At 37.9% G+C, this 21,628-nt stretch overlaps 1 pseudogene; it reads right to left on the bottom strand.

Annotated features, from left to right (window-relative positions):
* Positions 1–15,075: 15,075 nt before the first annotated feature.
* On the bottom strand, positions 15,076–15,194 carry LOC129883762 (5S ribosomal RNA; annotated as a pseudogene).
* Positions 15,195–21,628: the final 6,434 nt, after the last annotated feature.

Raw genomic sequence — 21,628 nt, 5'->3', positions numbered from 1 at the left:
TTAACTTGATTTACAAGACTCATTCATGAATTTATTTTCAAATATGACTATTCAAGTATGATTTAAAAGAGTTTGATTACGAATGAGGTATAATATATGATGAGGTTGAACTATGATATTTCAAAGGATTTTTGAAGAAAGCTTTGCATGAAAGAATGTTTTATTAATGATAAGGGATTCATTCAAGTTTATGAAATTATTCAATCATGTTTTATTAAATTCCTTTAAGAATGAATTAAAGATGATGAGATGATATGTCATGGATTTAGGGTGTGGTAAGTACAATCCCCACATTGATTGAATTAATATTTTAAGTTGAACTCACATATTCACGGATTTGAGATGTTGATACGTCCAATTATCATATTGATCAAATCACAGTTTTAATGAGCTACTCTAATAACTATTTTCATGATGATATTAATGATGATGTCTTAATATTTTGGTTTAATGAATTCCCTTGGGATATTGACTAAACACTGAGAGGACTTTTAGGTGGGGTTTGATCCAGTAACGCAGTTAGTTACCCAAGGGAATCCTAGTAGCAACCTATAGTCCCAAACTACGTTGCCACCATAGGTTACCTTAATGGCCTAGCTAGTGGATCCACATATAGCATAGTTGAGTTGAGTACCATGAAGGAGTGTACCTTAGCAAGGGAAACTCCCCCTTCTCGATGTGGGGATCATTAGAGTACATATTATAGCTTGCATGGTGTTAGATGTCGGTTAAAGGTCTTACCCCACATAAATTATATGAAGTGATGTAAGTTTTACTACGATATTTATAATGCATTGACCACATGCTTTCAATATGAATTCAAATGCTTTTAAATCTTGGCCATGCTTTTGATTACATTAGTCAAGCATCTATTACACCTCGTACTTTTATACCTTGGAACGCATTTTTAATTCTCTTGAAAGGCTCTTAAGTTTCATGGAAGGATCATAAGCCTCTTAAGTTTCTTAACATTTCCTAAATTTTCTTAAAGCTTCTAAAAGCTTCTTAAGACTTCTTAAGAACTCTTAAGCTTCTTAAGAGTTTTCATGTGAGCCGGGTAATCTATAACTCTATCAAACAACTCTAAGGAAAGGAGAATGTGATACCCCATAGTAGAGAAGATTGGAAATAGAGTTATAAGAATTCGTAAGAAGTTGGAGATCGAATGATGAGTCATAGGACATGAATTATTTACGTAAGCTACCAACTTGGAAATCTTAAATACTTAAGCTACTGGAGTACATACCAAGCTTACGTAGCAAGGATTATATAGGTTCATAAAGTAAGATGAGATTACAAACCCACGAGGGGGAAAAGAGAGTGCCACATAGCAGTATGAGAGAGTTCCACATGGAAGCATGCGAGAGTTCCATGTGGTAGAAGCTGGAGCAAGGGTGGTGGATGCCACATGCCATGTGGCAGCCTATGATTGGAGGAAAGGGGTGTGTTAGCCCAATGATGGCTTGACATGTGTCACCACTTAGGGGTTGACATGTGTCACCCCCTAAATTATCCTATATATATGTTTTATGATCATCCTTATCCAACAATTCATTCTTATCTTCAAAATTCTAGAAAACTCTAGAGAAAAAAATAAGAGAAGAAACTCTAGATAGAAGAGAAAGAGAGCCACGGTTTTGGGAGGAAAAAAGATGTAAGTTCTTCGATTTCGCTATGTGAATTAATTATATAGGATGTACCACAATGTTATGAAGGTATTAGTAATGAAACTTTATGGTTTTTATCATCACCAAAATGTTAGCAAGTAGCCACAAAGTTGTAGGCGCGCTAAAGGAACTTCCGAGGCAAGTTTCTATGAGTTTGACGAGTTTCGGGTAAGGTAAGGGATTACCTTTCAAATAGGGGTTTATGATGTTTTTATGAGGTATATTACATGTATTAAATAAGGTTGTAAGTGTAAAAATTTCATACGGATGATTGACGTTAGAAACAAACTAAATTGAAGTAGTTATAGCTAAATTGAAGTCGAGTAGTGGGTTGTCGTTGTGGTGATGTGGGTGCAGCTGGTTGGATTGCGTGTTGAAGGGATTTAAAGTGTTTTAAAAAGGGTGTGGGTACTGCTTGTTTCAGCCACACGACCCTCCATTTGGTATGGTTAAAGAGTTTGTAAAATAAAGATTAAAAACTCTATTTCCGTATCGTAGTTTGGAGCTAGTTGTTTGGAGTTTGTATTATGTAAGGTTGAAATTATTTACTTGTAAATATGCTTCTGGTTTTTTTTGGTGGTATGGTTGTTAATATTGTGGCCGAGTTAAAATCTCGGGGATGTTTAAGTTATAGGGGAGATGCTGCCTGGTTTTTGATAGATTCGAAACTAGTAACAAACTAGTCGAGGGTAATGGATAAGGAAATAACTCCTATGAGTACTTGGATATAGAGTTGGAAATTGGAAAGTGAAAGGTCATTAACCTTAGTATTACTTTCATGTTAAATAGTTTCAAGACACGATGAGGAGAACGTATAAGAGCAATCTGTAAGAGGTATGTGAAGCTTACCCTTTCTTTCTTTTGGCATGTATTAGCCTTAAGTGATTGATATACGAAATGTGGGGATAATTCCATTCATATAACCCCAAGTATGACTCATAAGTCTTATTCACTTGTCGATGGTAGAATTTCTATACTAGTTGAGTTATTGCCTCTCAAGGCTTCTATATGATGGAGAGTAGTAAGTAGGTGAAGCTATCTCCTTTATCTTGGCATGTCGTTGGCATAAGTATGTAAAGCTTATTCTTTCTCTTGGCATATCATTGGCATAAGTATGTAAAGCCTATCCTCTCTCTTCTTTTGGCATGTCTTGATATAAGTATCACATGATGTAGGCTTTGGGGAGTATCCCATCCATAAAACTCCGAGCAAGAATTATGAGTATTACCAACTTCCTAATTTTAGAACTTCCATAGTAATAGAGCTACGTCTCTCAAGCCTTCTATGTGATGGAAACTAGTAAGTACGTAAACTATCCTCTCTTCTCATTTGGCATATCCTAAAAGTAAGTGATATGTATACAAACTGGGGTAATCTCATTCTTAAGTTCCGAATAGGATTCTTGTCTCTTACTCAGTTTTTGATGTTAATGCTCTTATGGTAGTTTAGCTACTATCCTCAAGCCTTCTGTACGTAAAATAGGAATTGGCGTGTGGAAGTCCATATGCTCACAGACACTATAGTGACTCATGTCCTTACTTTGATAAGCTTCTATTTCTAATGACTCTATGACGACCAATGACTCCGATTTCATAAGCCATTTGGTATTACTTGATAAATGCCTATGATTCCTGAGACTCTAGTTGATATGACCCCTAATGACACTTAGAGGGCACTTGGGATAAGTACCATTCTGAACCTCAAATGATAGTCCAGTATAATCGTGTTATTGAGTCTTAGATGATAATAGGATGATTATGACACCGAGTCCCATTAAGGGCTGGGTACGATATATGATGATTATGATACCGAGTCCCATAAAGGGCCGGGTATGGTATATGATGATATGATGACATCGAGTCCCATAAAGGGCCGGGTACAATATATGATGATATGATGACACCGAGTCCCATAAAGGGTTGGGTACGATATATGATGATATGATGACACCGAGTCCCATAAAGGGCTAGGTACGGTATATGATATGTGGATCAGGCCGAACATTCCTCGGCATTACTATATGATATTTGGATTAGCCCGAATGTTCCTCGGCATTACTATGTGATACGTGGATTGGGCCGAATGTCCCTCAGCATTACTATATGATATATGGATCGGACTGAATATTCCTCGACATTATTATACGATATGCAGATTAGGTTATATGTTCCTCGGCATGTACTTACTATATACATGGATTGGGTTGTATGTTCTACAGTGCTAATAATATGTATGTGCTTATGATGACAGAATAATGTAGATGGTACACCGAGTCCCCTAATAGGCTGGGCACAGTACGTGGTGGTAATATGTATGACTTTCTTTTATACGATGCGAGTACGGTAAATAGTTAAATGTTATACTTGTCCTCTGCATCCCTACACCAACTGCAATCTCCTTATGATGTCTATGCCTTACATACTCAGTACATATGTCATTCTGACCCCCCTTTCTTTGGGGGGCTGCGTTCATGCTCGCAAGTACAAATACACACTTTGGGGATCTGTTAGTGTAAGATTTCCACTCAGCAGTTCAGAAGCGCTTCATTGTACCGGAGCCTAGTTTTGGTATTAACCTTCGATGTATATATTTATTTGTTCATAGGTACGGCGGGGGCCCTGTCCTGCCTTATGTTACTGTTTTTACTCTTAGAGGTGGACATATATGTGGGTTGCATATGGGTTGTATATGCATGTATGTATAGTGGTGCCTATGATTAGCCTCGCCAGCTTATATGTTATCTTGCCTATTGATGTGCTATGACATAAATATGGGACAGATTTACTTACAGATAGCAGGGATATACACGAGTGTCCAGTTCGGGCACCCGTCATGGCCTATGAGGTTAGGTCATGACAGCATCCTTTGTACATATTGCTCATCTGCTTATTTCATTATACATGCATTTATCTCACATACTTAGTACATTCAATGTACTAATGCATATTTTTTGCCTACATTATATCAAAATATAGGGATCGACGATCACATTCATCCTCCATGTGGTTAGAGTTGAGTTGCTATATTTTTCTAATGGTGAGTCTTTATTTGTGGAGGGAAATGTTATGAGTTTTTTCATGTCAAGGACTATATTTCTCATTGACGGTAAGCTAGGGGTGTCTTAGCCCCCGCCTATATTGTCTATGTAGAGGCTTGTTGGATTTCTTGTGTATTAACTTATGTTGTCATTTTGACTTGACTATGGTACTTCCGCAATTTTTCTTCTAGTATATTGAGTTGATGCTTATTGTGCCTTGTTTTTGTTGATGTATGATTCGTGAGATAGCTTGGTTGGAGTCCTTTAGGGTTCTGATCGACGTGCTACACCTAAGCCCTAATTTGGGTCGTAACACTAGAGGTAACCCCTCCAATTCAGACAAGGGTCCCCTCACCACAACTACCACCTCAGACAGTAGTGGGATTCATGGTCCATGGTGGCCTTTCCGTGTAGGAGCCCATTTAGTTAAGTTTAGGGGTATTTTGGTCCTTTTCCTATTAATTCATTAATGAATGTGGATGATTTTGGGGGATTTATTCTATCCTATTAAATACCCTAAGACCTCCTAACTCTCTCATTCTCACCCTAACACTCAAATCCCAAAATTTTCTCTCAAAAGTTCTCTCTTAACGGTCTTCTTCTTCCTTCGGATAGTTCCAAGGGAAAGTAAGGTCAATATTTCAATTCATTGCATTTTAGGGCTTATAAAGATTAAGGTATGTGGGAATTCATCCATGGGTACTTTCACCCATAGAGTCCTGGTTCTTCTCAAATTCTCTTATGAATTCTTCTAAAAAGCCTTAGTTTTATGAATTTGCATTGGGTCTTCTTAATTATGATTTATCTTATGATTATTGATCAAATTATGAATAATTTATACCACATTGCATGATTTCAAGTTGAGTTTCAATGACCCATACTATATGCTATTTCAAGTATGTTTTCAAGGAATTATGATCATAAATTTCAAGAGACTTCAATTATAGTTTTATGAATGATTACCAAGGTTTATGAATGACTCATTAAAGGTTGTGAATGATGTTTTAAAAAAGTAATTATAGTGTCAAAGGCAATTCTCACACAATCATGTTAAAGAGTTTAAATGACATTCTTACCAACTCATGGATTCTTATGAATCAATCATGTTAATGAGTTATTCCTATGATTACTTTATAATAAGGACTAAAATATTTTATTGTCTTTCGTAATTATGTTAATGACTACATTTTCATGAATATTATTGAATAATGACTAAGCAACGAGAGGATTTTAAGGTGGGGTTCGGTTCGATAGCCATAGTAGTTACCTAAGGGAATCCTGGTAGCTACCTTTAGCCCTAACTACGTTGACTGCTTAGTTTTATGATGCCATTATGGTCTAAAAATTTATCCACATATAGCTCATGATTATGATGTTCCCATGGATCTACCTTGGCAAAGAAGCCTCTCTCTTGTCGATGTGGAAGTTACATCAATTTCATGTTATAGATCATATCGTCTTATATGTCGGTTAAAGGTCATATCCCACACCCAGGTATATAAAAATGTATAAAGTTCTCCTGATGATATTTTGATTCATTGACAATATAATTATGTTATTTTAAGGTTTTTAGGGTTTTACTCATGTTTTAAGATATTGGTCATGTATCTCATGTTCATATTGATTATGTCATATATTTATTTCCAATGCATCCTTCTCACATACTTAGTGTATTCCATGTACTAATGCATATGTTTTGCCTATATTGTATCATAATATAGGGTCGAACGATCATCACAGACCTTCCACTCGTGGCTAGAGTTGAGCTTTACTTTCTTTTAGTTGGTGAGTCCTCATGCTTTGAGGACAATACTTTTATCTTTTCATCATTCTTATGACTTTTGTATGTTTTCATGGGTGAGCTAGGAGCTTGTCTTATGCCCCCATCTAGTTTACTAGAGGCATGTTGATGTTATGGAGTCTATGCTGTCTTTTAATTTTGAGTTTATGACTTGTTCTTTTTTATTGAGATTTTCCATGTTGAGAATTTATTTCCGCATTTATTTCTTAGCTTATTTCTTTGCTTACCTTATGTATGCTTATGAATGATATGCTAAGAGGCCTTGTTGGAGTTCCTCGAGATTCTAATCATCGTGTCGCACCTAGGGCCTAGCTTGGGTCATGACATGGCTTGAGCTGCTCAAGGACTATGATATGACTATTCTCTACCATTCAGGTAATGCTAATGTTGTTGTTGATATTCTTAGTAGGATATCCATGGGGATTATTGCTCATGTGGAGGAGGAAAAAAAGAAATTGGCTAGAGAAGTACACTGACTTGCACATTTGGGAGTTTGCCTTATGGACTCAAATAAGGGTGGTGTCATTATTTTAAATGGGGCTGAGACTTCACTAGTGGTGGAACTGAAGGAAGATATCCACAAGCAGAAATAAATGACTTTTATACAAGGGGGAGATGGTGTATTCAAGTATCAAGGTAGATTGTGTTCTCCAAGTGTTGATGATCTTCAAGGCAGAATCATAGCAGAGGCCAATAGTTCCAGATATTTAATTCATCTAGGTTGTAAAAAGATGTAGCACGACTTAGAGAAGTCTACTGGTGGGATAGTATGAATAGAGACATTGCAGATTTTGTTTCTAAGTTCCCAAATTGCCAACAAGTCAAAGCTAAGCATCAAAGGTGTCTTGTGGTGTGGCTTAGAATATAGAGCTTTTATATGGAAGTAGAAGATGATCAATATGGATTTATTACAGTTTTGCCTCGATCTAACCAACATCATTATTTGATTTGGGTGATTATAGATCGGATGACTAAATCAACCCACTTTTTGTTGTTTAAGAGTACAGATTCAGCAAAGGACTACTCCAGATTGGTGAGATATTCATGGAGTTCTGATGTCTATCATCTCAAATAAAGGTGCTCAATTCACTTGTCATTTTTGGAAGTCATTTCAAAAAGGTTTAGACTCAAAGGTAAATCTTAGTATTGCTTTCCATCCTTAGGCAGATGGTTAAGCAGAGCATAGAATTTAGAATCTTGAGGAAATATTGAGAGCTTATATAATTGACTTTAAAGGTATTTGGGATGATCACTTACCTCTTATAGAGTTTGCATACAACAATAATTTTCACTCAAGTATTTGGATGGCCCCTTATGAGGCTCATTATGGAAAGAGTTGTAGATCACCAACTGATTAGTTCAAAGTTGGTAAAGCTAAGTTGATAGGATCATACTTGGTTCATCAGGATATGGAGAAGGTGAAGATCATTCAAGAGAGGTTGAAAATCTCATAAAGTCATCAAATGTCGTACACTAATGTTAGGAGAAGAGACTTAGAGTTTAAGGTGAATGACGGGATATATTTGAAAGTTTTACCCATGAATGGTGTTATGAGATTTGGGAAGAAAGGAAAGCTCAGTCCCCATTACATTGGTCCTTATCAGATTACTAAGAGAGTTGGTAATGTTGCTTATGAGTTAGATCTACCATTACAGTTAGCAGACATTCATCCTGTTTTCCATATTCTATGCTTAAGAAGTGTTTGGGAGATCTTTTACTCATTGTTTCTATAGAAGACATTGGTATAAAAGGCAGCTTGTCTTATGAAGAGATTTTGGTTCAAATTCTTGATTGTTAGGTTTGCAAGTTGAGGACCAAAGTGGTTGCTTCAGTCAAAGTTTTGTAGAGGAATTGGTTCTTTGAAGAGGCTATATGGAACGCCAAAGAGGATATGAAATCTAAGTACCTTCATCTATTTTTTCCTCCTAGTGTTGATGATGAAGGTAATACTTATTTCCATATCTCAAATTTAGTGCCTTTTCGAGTATTTGAGTATTTCAATTCTTGCATTGCATTCATGCCTTTTGTAAATTCTTAACTTGGTCATCATTCGAGGTCGAATGATACCAAGAAGGAAATATTGCAACATCCCTAAATATTCTAACACTGATCAGTCCTGAAGAGCCTGAGAAAAAGTGAGAAAAGTCACTATCCAATGAGCCATTAGTGGCACCTATGGCCCATAGAAGGATCCATGAGTCGCAGGTCAGACTTGTAGACCCTATCCAGATGTAGTAAAATATTTAAGTTGCTAGGATACTTCTATAGATGGCTTCTACAGCCCATAAAAGTTTCAATGGACCATAGGCAGTGAACGTAGAGGAGGTTCTAAGACCATATCTTAGGACCCTTCCCACGAACCATTTCTTCGATCCGACAAAAGGTTTACGACCTAAAGAAGGAGCTCGTAGACCCAGACTTACAATTCCAGTACCTACTAGAATATATACTCAATTTCACTACTATTGTTACACCCTGTACTTTTATACCTTGGAACATATTCTTAAGTCGCTTCAAAGGCTCTTGAGTTTCTTGCAAGGATCGTAAGCCTCTTAAGTTTCTTAAAGTTTCTTAAAGCTTCTTAAGATTTCTTAAGAACTGTTAAGCTCTTAAGAGTTACCATGTGATCTGGATAATATATAACGCTATCAAACAACTCTAAGAAAAGGAGAATGAGATACCCCATAGTAGAGAAGATTAGAAATAGAGTTATAAGAATTTGGGAGAAGTTGGAGACCAAATAATGAGTTGTAGGATTTGACTTATTAGTGTAAGCTACCAATTTGGAAATCTTACATACTTAATTTACTTGAGCACATACCAAGGTTACATAGTAGGGATTACATAGGTTCATAAAGAAAGACGAGATTATGAACCCACGAGGAGGAAATACAGCGACACATGGCAGCCCATGAGAGAGTGCAACATGTCAGCATGAGGGAGTGCCACATGGCAGCATTTTCAGAAAGGGGTGGGACCCCACATGCCATATGGCAGCCCCTAAGTGGAGGAGGGGGTGCATTGGCCCTATGAGGACTTAACACGTGTCACTACTTGGGGATTGACATGTGTCACCCCCTAAGGTGGTACATATATACATATTTGATGAATTTTAAACTCATTCTTATCCCTTAAGTTCATCTTTATCAAAACAAACTACAAGAAAATTCTAGAGAAAAGAAAGGAGAGAAACTTGAAGCTAGAGAGAGAGAGAGCGCTCCAATTTGGGAGAAAAAAAAGGGTGAGTCTCCGATTTTGTTCTGTAAATTAATTATCTACAATATACCACGAAGGTATGAAGGTTTTATTAATGTAAGTTTATAGTTTGTAGCATCCCCAAAACATTAGCAAACAACCACAAAGTTTTAGTCGCGCTAGAAGAACTTTCGAGGCAAGTTTCGATGAGTCTGACGAGTTTTGGGCAAGGTAAGGGTTTCTCTTTTAAATTGGAAATTATGATGTGGTTGTGAGGTATATTATATGTTTTAAATAAGGTTGGATGTGGAAAAATTACATAAGGATGCTAGACGCTAGAATCAAACTAGATTAAAGTCATAGTAGTTAAACCGAAGTCGCGTAGTGTGTCATACTTGTGGTGCTGCAGTTGCAGATAGTTGGATTGTATGTTGAAGGGATGGAAATTGTTGTAAAAGGGGTGTAGGTTATGCTGGTTGCAGCCACATGACCCTCTGTTTGGTATGGTTAAAGATTTTGTAAAATAAAGATTAAAAACTCTATTTTGGTATCGTAGTGTGGAGCTAGTTGTTTGGAGCTTGTATTGGGTAAGGTTGAAGTGATTTACTTGTAAATATGCTTCTGGTTTTTTTTTCGGTATTGTTGTTGATATTTTGGCTAAGTCGAAATCTCGGGGATGTTGAAGTTATAGGGAAAATACTGCCCAATTTTTAGTAGCATCGGAACTAGTAACAAACTAGTCGAGGGTAATGGATAAAGAAATAACTCCTATTAGTACTTGGTTGTATAGTTGGATATTAGAAAGTGAAAGTATATTAATCTTAGTATTACTTTCATGTCAAATAGGTTAAGGAGGTATCAAGGCAAGCCGTATTTCAATTAATCCCGAAAAAGATATGTGAAGCCCTTCTTTCTCTTGGCATATTTTGGCACAAGTATGTAAAGCTACCCTTCTTCCCTCTTGATATGTCTTTGGCATAAGTACAATGTTATAATGCTATAATTACTCACCAAGTCCCATCATAGGCCGGGTATGTTATATGATGGCAAGGTAAATCAATGAGAAAGTTATGATACCGAGCTCATGACGGGCTGGGCACAGTATATGTATATAATGACTCTATGAGGGAAAGTTGAGGGTATGTAAAGCTTATTCTCTTTCTTCTTTTGGCATGACCCATAGAAATCCAACGGACAAAGAATGCATGAAGTCTACAAAAAGCTCTTATTCTTAAGTACATTAGGATGGCAACGCTTTAATTTCCTAGAACTTATGTCCTTTTGCCTCGATTCATGTGAAATTTTCCAACCAATCTAAGTTGGTATAATTTATGTTGTGGTATAAAGCATGACTCTTATTCACTCCTTTAAGCTAGAACTCTTCCAATAATGGAACTATGGCTTCTCAAGTTTTTCTAAACCTTGGAATGTAAAGTAGGTAAAGTTAATCTTCTTTTTTTTTTGGCATTAACTTTATAAAATGAATAGACGAAATATATGTGATCCCAAGGAAGTCCCCATTCTGAGAGCCACTAAGATGGCCATTTTGTTGACTTCCAAAAGATATTTTATTATGCCTTGATACGAGTGGACGATTTTAAAAGTGCTACTTAGATGCAAACCATAATGACACTCCAAAGGTACTTGATATGACTCTTATCTTGGATTTTAAATGATAGAACATTTGAGTATTCCATCGAGTCTCAAATATGATCTAAAATGCCTATGCTGTCTAAGACTCTTTTGATATGATCAATAGTGATATTCGAGAGATGATTGATATGACTATCGTCCTGATTTTCAAATGAAAATTCATCTTTACTACTTCATTGAGTCTTGATAATGATTTAAATTGCATATGGTTAATCAGTACTCTACTCGTGTATATGGTAACCCTTCTATCACCGAGTCCCTGGCCGGGTAAATATTCATGCGCAGTTCACTGCATTATCTACCGAGTCCCTCACTAAAGGGTCGGGTACGCTATATGAGGAAATAATAATGCAATGACATGAAAACTCACCGCGTTCCTCACTAGAGGGCCGGGTACGTATATATATATATATATGAGATGATGATGTGATGTGATAAGGTGGTGATGGCATCGGGCCCTATGATGTTCCTACAGTTATGATTCACTGAGCCCTGAAAGAGCCGGCTATATTGTATAATATGAGCATGCATGTTTTTATGATTCACGAGGTATAGGTACTGTGTTTTCTTATGTAACAAATTTATCTCCCTTGCTCTTTTTACTTCAGATATGTTTTCAATGATACTTTGTATACTCATTACATATATCGTACTAACCCTTCTCTCTTCGGGAGGGATGTATTTCATGCCCACAGGTACAAATACATACTTTGGAGATCCGCCAGCATAGGAGTCCCACTCAGCAGTTCAGAAGCGCTCCATTATGTCGGAGCCTAGATTTTGGGTACTAACCCTCGATGTATATGTTTATTTGTTTACCAGTATGGCAGGGGCCCTATCCTGCCTTATATTACTGTTCTTACTCTTATACATACTTTGGAGATCCACCGCCTTATGATAGCCTCGTCGGCTTATATGTTATCATGCCTATTGATGCATTATAACTTAAATAGGGGGAAGGTTTACTTATAGTTGGCAGAGGCATATGTGAGTGTCCAGTTCGGGCACCCATCACGGCCTATAGGGTATGGTCATGACAAAATGGTATTAGAGAGGTTTGGTCCTCGGAATGTCTAAAAACCATTTCTAGTAGAGTCTTGTTTATCGATGTGTTGTGCACCACATATATAAATAGGAGGCTACGGGATATTTAGGATATTATCTTCCTTTCTTGTCTTAGAACATGAAATTCCTTTTTCTAACCTCTGGTTTCAACTGAAGAACGACATCGACAGAAGAAAATGACGGATTATATTGGAAGTTACCTAGTATACAGGTAAGTAATAGTATGAAGGAGCATGCTGGATAAGGTAAGAAGATTGAAATATGATTGAAATATGAAGTTGAAGATTGAAGGAAAAAGTAGACAGGAAAATGTAACGGGTGCATTTTGAGTTGGACATACGAGGTAAGTCCATTATTTTATACTGTTGTTGATATTGGGTGCCCTGTGTGGCAGTGATATGAATATATATATATTGGCCCTGTGAGGCATTGTGGCTATGATAAGATATAATTTGGATGTATATATACGTCGGCCTTTCATGGCATTGTTGGTATTTCCTGAGTGCAGGTTTGGGATAGTAAGGAATATAGAGGAAACTCTACCCAAAATTTTTGTGGAATAAAAAAGGAATGAGATACAGGTTCATCATACAGTTTGGAAGTTGATACCGAGTACCCCTATTATGATGAGATAAGGATGTAAGGGTACCCTCCTGTTGTTGGTAAGGGGGGGCCAGGTTTACTTAGGAAGTTTTATGTCGGAGGAAAACTCCTGTTGGAGGGAAAGGTGTCCAGCAATTGGGTTCCACTTTTGTGGGAAAGTACAGAACCCTCAACCATTAGTGGTGAACGAGATAAGTTATTCATGACTCAAGAATGAACCTAGAGGGAAACCATATGAGTTAGGCACTAAACAATATTATAGTGCTTATTGGAATCTTAATTTTCTTCTGGTAGTGGGTAGAGGATGCTTTATGTTAACCTTTTATGGGTTATTAAGCGACCAAAATGACTGATGGACGAAAGACATGAACTTAGGGGCTATCCAGAATCATGTGCTTCATATATTGGATAACATACTAGAAGGATTCAGAAGGGTCGGTGATACCAAAGAATGATTTTCCCAAGGGATATGGAGGTAACATGAAACTCTTCGGGCACAATAATGGCCGTGGACTGAAAGAATAGAAGGACTACTGTAGGAAGCACTCAAGATAGATATGATCAATTAAGTACGAGCATCGGATGAAAAAGAGAATAGATATCTAGGAACTAAAGTGTAGTATGAAAAGGCGAGAAGGTAAGACCAGTATTAAAGTAAAATTGACATGAGACTGAGGAGAATTGGAAGTTAACCTCAGGTACCCAACAAGGATAAAAGCTTATGAGGTATAAAAAAGTACTGGGGGTATGTGACTCCGCCGTGGAAAAAATATAAAGACCCCTCAAGGATGAGGGAGGTAGCTCTTCAAAACTATTGATGTGTTGTGAGTCCATTAAGAGGAACAAATGTTATTCACTGGGATAGATATAGTGTTATAGCAGAGCTAGAAACACGGGTCACTAGAGTATAAGTACTTCTGAATGGAGAAGTTGAAATGATTAGGGGCTCTAGCTAATCACTGGTTGGGAAGAAAGGAATGTGGCTCTAGATAAACTATTATATTAATTATATGACTCGAGTACTAGTACTTGGACTAGATTGGATACTAGTTATCGAGAATTATAAGGACCCCATGGTTGTATTAAGGCTTCTTACAGGGGAAACCTAAAGTATAGATGATCTAACAGAAGGTGTAGATATGATAAAGTATGTCAAATGTGTTGGAACAGAATTAAATGTGTATGAACAGTTGAAAATAAATAGAGGATGACATGGGTACACCCTAAAAGAGGGGAAGTGGACAAGAGAAATACAAGTGCGAGGTGAAGTCAACTGACACTATCACATATTAACGGGAACGCTTAAACTTTAAGCAAGATCCCATGCTGGAACGAGTTAGCAAGGACTAAAGGCTGGAAACAAATGGATAGAAGCCATGATATCTAAGACAATGCGGAGAACCATTAGTAGAGACCCTAATGGATGGGTGCATACAAAAAGTGGTGAGCACAATAAGAGAGTAAGACGGAGCGATCTAAGGACCGTGTAAAGGGTAGTAAGGCCATGGTTGAGTAAAGATTAAGACATGGCAATAGAGTTGTTGGCCGCCGGGATGTGACATACAGGTAGCAAGGAGAAAAAATAGAAAACCTCATATGGTAAGGAAATGAGGAGACCAAGGAGTACCCAAAGGAAAAAAAAGAAAGAGAAAAAGGGGTAGGACAGAATAGCGTTAGCGCAAGCAAGCTCTGGTGTGGAAGTGATATGTAAAGCAAGATGGACCAAGAAATAAAAAGACTACGTCTACCTCATATCGGTTGTATAAAAGTAGTTGTGCAACTTACGAATATATATGTACAACATAAGACCAAGCGGAAGAGTACATGATGAAAAGGAGTGATGATATTTTGGAGATGTTACAGAGAGATACAAAGAGAAGTGAAATCAAATGACCAAAAAGGACATGGTCGTGGTGGAACTAAAGATCTACCCTGATACCGGTTGTAAGATAAAAGAGGAAAGGGCAAGGCGAAATGTGAAGACTAGCGAGACGACACTAAGATAAATCTTGGGATAAGTTGAGTGCCTTGCACATTATTGCAAGGACTGCAATGAAATGTGACACGAGGACTTTCCAGGGGTTCACCCATCCTAGTACTACTCCCACCTAAGCACGCTTAACTTCAAAATTCTGGTGGGATCTGGTGCATTAGGGCTGGTATGATCTCACAAGATGGAAGAATCCGAACTAGCGGTGAAACAATGACACAAGATTATGTACCTAGAGTGTTATCAGTTACGTTAAGAGGATTGTAAAGAGGGCTTAAGCAAAACAAGTAGGATTAGCTGATTACTAACAGATGGCGCACTTGTATGCATAATACCAGTTAATGATAGGCAAACCATGGAATGGCTATATAGGCCATTGTGTGAGGGGATTTCGACACCACTTGGCAGCCAACTCTGATGGACAAAAAGCAAAACCCAAAAGGTAAGGGTACCAGTTGATGTCGTCTAAAGAAGACAAGAAGTAATACATGAGGTCGAAAATTCCACAACATGACCTTGGCTATAAGACTCATTTTGCACTCCATGGATGGATGATGGTATATGGAATGTCATCCGCAGACTAACAATATCATCCCGTGTTCCTTCAATCAAGGACTACCTGTTCAGTCGAGATTTTGTGAAATTATAGATCAAGAGAATGGTGAGATTTTATGGAGTTCCCATAGCTATTATCTCAAATGAAGGAGCCCGAGTTACAGCTAACTATTGAAGATCAGACAACAAAGAGATTGGGAACACAGACAGGTCTTTTTGTACTATTGTACCCTCAAACTGATGGATAGACTAAGATTACTAGCTAAATGCTAGGAGATATATTGCAGGCCTGTACAGTTAACTCCAATGGTAGCTCAGATAATTGCCTACTACCTGTCAAGATTACTTATGATATTAACTATCATTCTAGTCTCCGGATGGCCCCATATAAGACTTTGTATGACAGAAAGTGTAGGTCGCCATTGGTTAGTCTGATGTTGGAGAAACACGACTAATAGGCCCAGTCATGGTCCAACAGGCTATGGAGAAGGTAAATCCTATTCAGGAGAGACTATTAGCTGCCCAAAGTCGACAAAAGATATATGCAGACAATCGACATCGATCTTTGAAATTTCAAGTGAGCGATTGGGTATTTTTGAAGGTGTCGTCCATGAAAGGAGTAATGAGGTTTAGCAAGAAAGGGAATTTGAGTCTGAGATATACGGGTCCTTACCACATCCTTCGCCGAATAGGCAAGGTTTCCTACGAGCTAAACCTACCAGCAGATATGAAAGCAGTACATCTAGCCTTCTATGTATCAATGCTTCGCATGTGCATTGGTGATCCATCGTGAGTATATTCCATAGATGATATCCAGGTCACAGAGGATTTGTCCTATGAAGAGCAACTTATTGATATCCTGGATTGGCAGATTAGAAGATAGCAGACTAAAGATGTGGCTTCCGTCAAGGTGCTGTGGCGAAATGAGAATCGTGAAGAAATGACTTGGGATGCTGAAGAGCAAATGAAACATAAGTATCCATACCTATTCCCTACGTCTATAGGTAATCCTAACTTTTGGAATTTTTATACTGGTTACTTGATGAAAGTGTGGGTCATTACAATAGACAGGAATTTCCCCGTAATCTGTATAAGATCTTGAGAAAGATTTTGGTTCACATTCAAGGATGAATATCCTAAAGGGTGGAAGGATGTTACACCCTGTACTTTTGTACCTTGGAACACTTTCTTAAGTCACTTGAAAGGCTCTTGAGTTTCTTGCAAGGATCGTAAACCTCTTAAGTTTCTTAAAGTTTCTTAAAGCTTTTTAAGAAATTTTAAGAATTGTTAAGCTCTTAAGAGTTACCATATGATCCGGATAATCTATAACTCTATCAAACAACTCTAAGGAAAGAAGAATGCGATACCCCATAGTAGAGAAGATTGGAAATAGAGTTATAAGAATTCGGGAGAAGTTGGAGACCAAATAATGAGTCGTAGGACTCGATTTATTAGTGTAAGCTACCAATTTGGAAATCTTACATACTTAAGCTACTTGATCACATACCAAGGTTGCATAGTAAGGATTATATAGGTTCATAAAGAAAGACGAGATTATGAACCCACGAGGAGGAAAAGAAAGTGACACATGGCAGCCCATGAGAGAGTGCAACATGTCAGCATGAGGGAGTGCCACATGGCAGCATCTGCAGCAAGGGGGTTGTCCCCCACATGCCACGTGGAAGCCCCTAAGTGGAGGAGGGGGTGTGTTGGCCCTATGAGGGCTTGACACGTGTCACCACTTAGGGCTTGACACGTGTCACCCCCCTAAGGTGGTACATATTTACATAATTGATGACTTTTAAACTCATTCTTATACCTTAAGTTCATCTTTATCAAAAAAAACTACAAGAAAATTCTAGAGAAAAGAAAGGAGAGAAACTTGAAGCTAGAGAGAGAGAGAGCTCGGATTTGGGGGAAAAAAAAGGGTGAGTCTCCGATTTTGTTCCATGAATTAATTATATACGGTATAACATGAAGTTATGAAGGTGTTATTAATGTAAATGTATGGTTTGGAGAAGCCCCAAGATGTTAGCAAATAGCCACAAAGTTTCAGTCGCGCTAGAAGAACTTCTGAGGCAAGTTTCGATGAGTTTGATAATTTTTGGGCAAGGTAAGGGTTTCTCTTTCAAATTGAAAATTATTATGTGGTTGTGAGGTATATTAAATTTCTTAAATAAGGTTGGAAGTGGAAAAATTACATAAGGATGCTAGACGCTTGAAACAAACTAGATTAAAGTTGTAGTAGTTAAACCGAAGTAGCGTAGTGTGTCGTGCTTGTGGTGCTGCGGTTGCAGTTGGTTGGATTGTATCTTGAAGGGCTGTAAATTTTTCTAAAAGGTGTGTGGGTGATACTGGTTTCATCCACATGACCCTCCATTTGGTATGTTTAAATATTTTGCGAAATAAAAATTAAAAACTATATTTTGGTATCGTAGTATGGAGCTAGTTGTTTGGAGCTTGTATTGGGTAATGTTGAAGTGATTTAATTATAAATATGATGATGGTTTTTATTCTTTGTATGGTTGTTGATATTTTGGATGAGTCGAAATCTCGGGGATGTTGAAGTTACAGGACAAATGCTGCCCGATTTTCGGTAGCATCGGAACTAGTAACAAACCAGTCGAGGGTAATGGATAAGGAAATAACTCCTATTAGTACTTGGTTGTAGAGTGGGATATTGGAAAGTGAAAGGCTATTAATATTAGTATTACTTTCATGTCAAATAGGTTAAGGAGGTATCAAGGCAAGCCGGATTTCAATTTATCCCAAAAAAGGTATGTGAAGCCCTTCTTTCTCTTGGCATGTTTTGGCACAAGTATGTAAAGCTACCCTTCTTCCCTAGTGATATGTATTTGGCATAAGTACGATGTTATAATTCTATGATTACTCACTAAGTCCCATCATGTGCCGGGTACGTTATATGATGGTAAGGTAAAGCAATGAGAAAGTTATGATACCGAGCTCATGACGGGTCAGGTATGGTATATGTATATAATGACTCTATAAGGGAAAGTAGAAGGTATGTAAAGCTTATTCTCTTCCTTCTTTTGGCATGACCCATAGAAAGCCAACGGAAAAAGAATGCACGAAGTCTACAAAAAGCTCTTATTCTTAAGTACACTAGGATGGCCAACGTTTTAATTTCGTAGAACTTATGTCCTTTTGCCTCGATTCATGTGAAAGTATCCAACCATCCTAAGTTGGTATAATATATGTTGTTGTATAAAGCATGACTCTTATTCACTCCTTTAAGCTAGAACTCTTCCAATAATGGAACTATGGCTTCTCAAGTTTTTCTATACCTTGGGAAGTAGTAAGTAGGTAAAGTTAATCTTCTTTTATTTTTTTTGGCATGAAATTTATAAAATGAATAGATGAAGTATATGTGATCCCAAGGAAGTCCTTATTCTAAGATCCACTAAGATGGCCATTTTCCTGACTTCCAAAAGATATTTTATTACGTCTTGATATGAGTGGACGATTTCAAAAGTGCTACTTTTATGCAAACCATAATAACACTCCAAAGGTACTTGATATGACTCTTGTCTTGGTTTTTAAATGATAGCACATTTGAGTATCCCATCGAGTCTCAAATACGATCTAAAATGCCTATGATGTCTAAGACTCTTTTGATATGATCAATAGTGATATTCGAGAGACGATTGATATGACTATCGTCCTGATTTTCAAATAAAAATTCATTTTTACTACTTCATTGAGTCTTTTTAGTCATTTAAATTGCATACGGTAACCCTTCTATCACCGAGTCCCGGGCCAGGTACGTAATCATACATATTTCACTGCATTATCCACTAAGTCCCTCATAAAAGGATCGGGTACGCTATATGAGTAAATGATAATGCAATGACATGAACAGCTCACCGTGTTTCTCACTAGAGAGTCTGATACGTATGTATATATATATGAGATGACGATGTGATGTGATAAGGTGGTGATGGCGCCACGCCATATGATGGTCCTACAGTTATGATTCATAGAGCCCTAAAAGGGCCGACTATATTGTATAATATGAGCATGCATGTTTTTATGATTCACGAGGTACAGGTACAGTGTTTTTTGACGTAATGAATTTATCCCTCTAGCTCTCTTTACTTTAGATATATTTCCAGTTATGCTTTGTATACTCAGTACATATGTCGTACTGACCCCCCTCCCTCTTTGGGAGGGATGCGTTTCATACTTGCAGGTACAAATATATACTTTGGGGATCCGCCAGTGTAGGAGTGCCACTTAGTAGTTCAAAAGTGTTCCATTGTGCCGGAGCCTAGATTTTGGGTACTAATCCTTGATGTATATGTTTATCTGTTTAAGGGTACGACGGGGGCCCTGTCCCACATTATGTTACTGTTCTTACTCTTAGAGGTCGGTGGATATGTATGTGGGTGGTATATATATGTATGTACATTTTTTCCTATATGTTATGATAGCCTCATCGGCTTATATGTTATAGTGCCTATTGATGCATTATAACTTAAACAGGGGGCAGGTTTACTTATATTTGGCAGAGGTATATGCGAGTGTCTCGTTCAGGCACCCGTCAAGGCCTACGGGGTTGGGTCATGACAACTAGGGTCTACTATCATGACCCAACCCTGTAGGTCGTGACGGGTGCTCAGACTAGACACTCGCATATACCCCTACTAACTATAAGTAACCCTATCTCCTATTTGCATCATAAGGAATCAATAGGCACGATAATATATAAGCCGACGAGGCTGCCATGACAAAAGGGAACATCCCAAAACATAAGTCTTAGAGGCACCACCGTACACACACACATATACAACCCACATATATGTCCACAGACCTCTAAGGATAAAACAATAACATAATGCAGGACAGGTCCCCCGCCATACCCGTGAACAAATAAATATATACATAGAGGGTTAGTACCAAAACTAAGCTCCGGCACAATAGAGCGCTTTTAAACTGCTGAGTAGAACTCCTATGCTGGCAGATCCCCAAAGTGTGTATTTGTACCTGTGGGCATAAACGCAGCCCCCCGAGAAAGAGGGTCCATACGACATATGTACTGAGTATATAAGCATAGACATCATAAGGAAATTACAGTTAGCATAGGGATGCAGGGAACAAGTATAACAATTAATAAATCACTGTACCTGCATCTTTTAAAACAACGTTATGTATCTCAGTGTCATATTCTGTACCCGCCCCATTGTGGGACTTGGTGTTACAAATATATCACTATGTCATCATAAGCGTATATATACCACACCCAGACCTTTATGGGACCCGATTAATAATTATGTCATATTACCATCATATACATATATCATACCTGGTCTTTTGTGGGACTCGGTCATATCGGGCCCTTTATGAGAATTGATCATACTCGGCCTTTTATGAGACTCAGTCATACCCGGACCTTTATGGGACTCGGTCATATCCAGCCCTTTATAGGACTCGATCGTACCCGGCCCTTTATAGAACTTGGTCGTACCTGGCTCTTTATGGGACTCAATGGAAGATATATTAACCATATGCATGAACAAAGCAATGAGTAACCATATGCAAGCTAAATCATTATCTGAGACTCATGAAATAGCCAAGTGAACCATCGCTTGAAGATCCGGGTATTAATTGTCTTGATGTTACACCCCATATTCTTGAACTCAGAAGTTTCCTTAAGTTACTTAGAAGCTATCATGTGATCCCCCTAAGTTACGACACCATCAAACGACTATAAGGAAGGGAGGATGTGATACCCCATAGTAGAGAAGGTTGGAAATAGAGTCATAAGAATCCGAAAAGAATTGGAGGCCAAGTAATGCGTCGTAGGACTCAATTTACCTACGTAAGCTACTAACTTAAAAGTCTTACATACTTGAGCTATTTGAGTACATACCAAGCTTGCGTAGCACGGATGACATAGGCTCTTAAAATAAGATGAGATTATGATACCACGAGGAAGAAAAAAGATGACGCAGGGCAGGCAATGAGAGGGTGACACGTGAAATCACTTCAAGGAAGAAGGTGACCCACCTTCTTGGGGTCAAGTAGGTGACCCACCTGCTTGG

This window comes from Solanum dulcamara, chromosome 3, assembly GCF_947179165.1.
Source record: "Solanum dulcamara chromosome 3, daSolDulc1.2, whole genome shotgun sequence".
Taxonomy (NCBI): Eukaryota; Viridiplantae; Streptophyta; class Magnoliopsida; order Solanales; family Solanaceae; genus Solanum; species Solanum dulcamara.
Note: the sequence above shows the minus strand (reverse complement) of the source record. Positions and strands in the feature narration are given on the sequence as shown.